Source organism: Anopheles nili, unplaced genomic scaffold (assembly GCF_943737925.1).
Source record: "Anopheles nili unplaced genomic scaffold, idAnoNiliSN_F5_01 U_low_cov_11, whole genome shotgun sequence".
NCBI classification, from domain to species: Eukaryota; Metazoa; Arthropoda; class Insecta; order Diptera; family Culicidae; genus Anopheles; species Anopheles nili.
This window is the reverse complement of record NW_026525549.1, coordinates 214,864-216,652: the sequence shown is the minus strand read 5'-3', so window position 1 is coordinate 216,652 and position 1,789 is coordinate 214,864.

The window sequence follows — 1,789 nt, the reverse complement described above, 5'->3', positions numbered from 1 at the left end:
GTTTGGTGGACATAGCGCTTTGGTGGATTTGGATTGCCGATTTAGAAGCATCTCCAACACCTTCGAGAGAAGAGCGTGAGAGAAGGGACATTCTGAAATGTTTTATTAAGAGTTAAGTTTTAATTCGAATCACCTCTGCCAGCCAGCCAAGTTCCGTGGCGAGTTTGAACCGAGTGTTGCACGTTTGACACGTTGATCTTTCCGGCCTGCTTAGTTGACTGACGTACGCTCTCGCTTTTGGTTTTTTATTTGGGTGGACAAACAGAACGAATTCACGTCGGCGGTACCGCTGGAGATCGCGCGGGAACTTTAACCTTTCAACCACAGCCAATTTCAAGACCAAAGCCCCCCCAAAAAGGCCGGCCGGTTCATCCACAACGACCTGGCATACCGAGCAACAACCGAGCAACAGTTTCGAGAGGCGTTAATACATAAAAATAGCCGAAAACACACAAACGTAATGCAGCGCAACACTGCTGTGTTGCAGAACAGTTGAGAGCCGAACAAAGAAAAAATTTGCCTTCGCTGATTTGTCAGTGCTTGAAGTCAGTGCCATTGCTCTTTTAAGAGATAGTGTTAACCGTAGCAATAACAATGTTAGTTCTAACACATCCTTTCCTTTTACCTAACAAATTAACAACAGCTGATGAGCTAAATGCATTCGAATTAAATCTTGCGAATGAAGGTTTGTTTTCAAAACGCATTTGATCTTTTTCGAGAGTAAAATGTCCACAAATGATGTGCAAAAGAAAGCGCACACTGCCTAGGGATGTTATTTTTGATCGCATTTTTTCCTAGCACAATGTGCTCGTGGCTTCAACGTGGTGTAAGCATAAAAATAGGCTTAAGTTCATTCGACAATCTCCTTACATTATTTGCTACGATCGGTTCTAATAATTTTGAAACGGGAAGCAGAAACACTGTTAGTGAATTTTTTAGAAGGAAAATTGAGATATGCAGATACACGAGTTCATTTAAAGGATGAGAACGTAAAAGACGTTTGTCATCGTCGGCAAACAGTAGTTTTAAACGTTTAGAAGTAAATAGTTTTATGATATTTTTTTCGCAGCTTCTTGCTTAATTTTCTTTAAAATGTTGTTAAAAACGCAGGTGTGTTATGCTTAATATGTTAATGATGTTATTCATTTTAAGTTATAGTTTGTTGGCATGGCCAGGCTTTAATAAAAAAAGTTCATTAATGTTTTTTTTATGCATATCCTGTTACATTTATCGACAGTGTTTTGCAAACATTATATGAGGATCTTTACAAAGATAGAGAAAAAAAAACAGTAATGTACCTTAGCTGATGTACTTTATCATCGATTTATTATACCTCATTTATAGTGCTTGAACTTAAACTTCCCGTGTACAAAAATATTTTTGTTACATGCGCATAGAGGGGTTTGAAATATTTTACCCCCTTAACCCGAACAAATATGTCTCTTTTGGTAAAAAAGTCAGGAAAAACCGCATAAACAGGATTCCGTTCTCATTCGGGGTGCCTAAAAAATATACGAGCAAAAGAGACCGAGTTAAGCGAAGCGAGTCATAAAAGCGAAAATGCCATTTATGAAACACAATACAGCCCTTGTTATTGAAAAACGGTAACAAAAAAAAAAAAGGTACATCAGAAAAAAAAAACCGTTCATCAGATCCGATCGTTCATTAGCATTTAGATATGATTTGGGAAATAATTGTTTCACATTTCCTCACACATTTATACCTAGGTATCAGGTTTAGAAATGCAAATTTTTTAGAGAAAATAACAAGAGAGTCTAACAAGAAAATA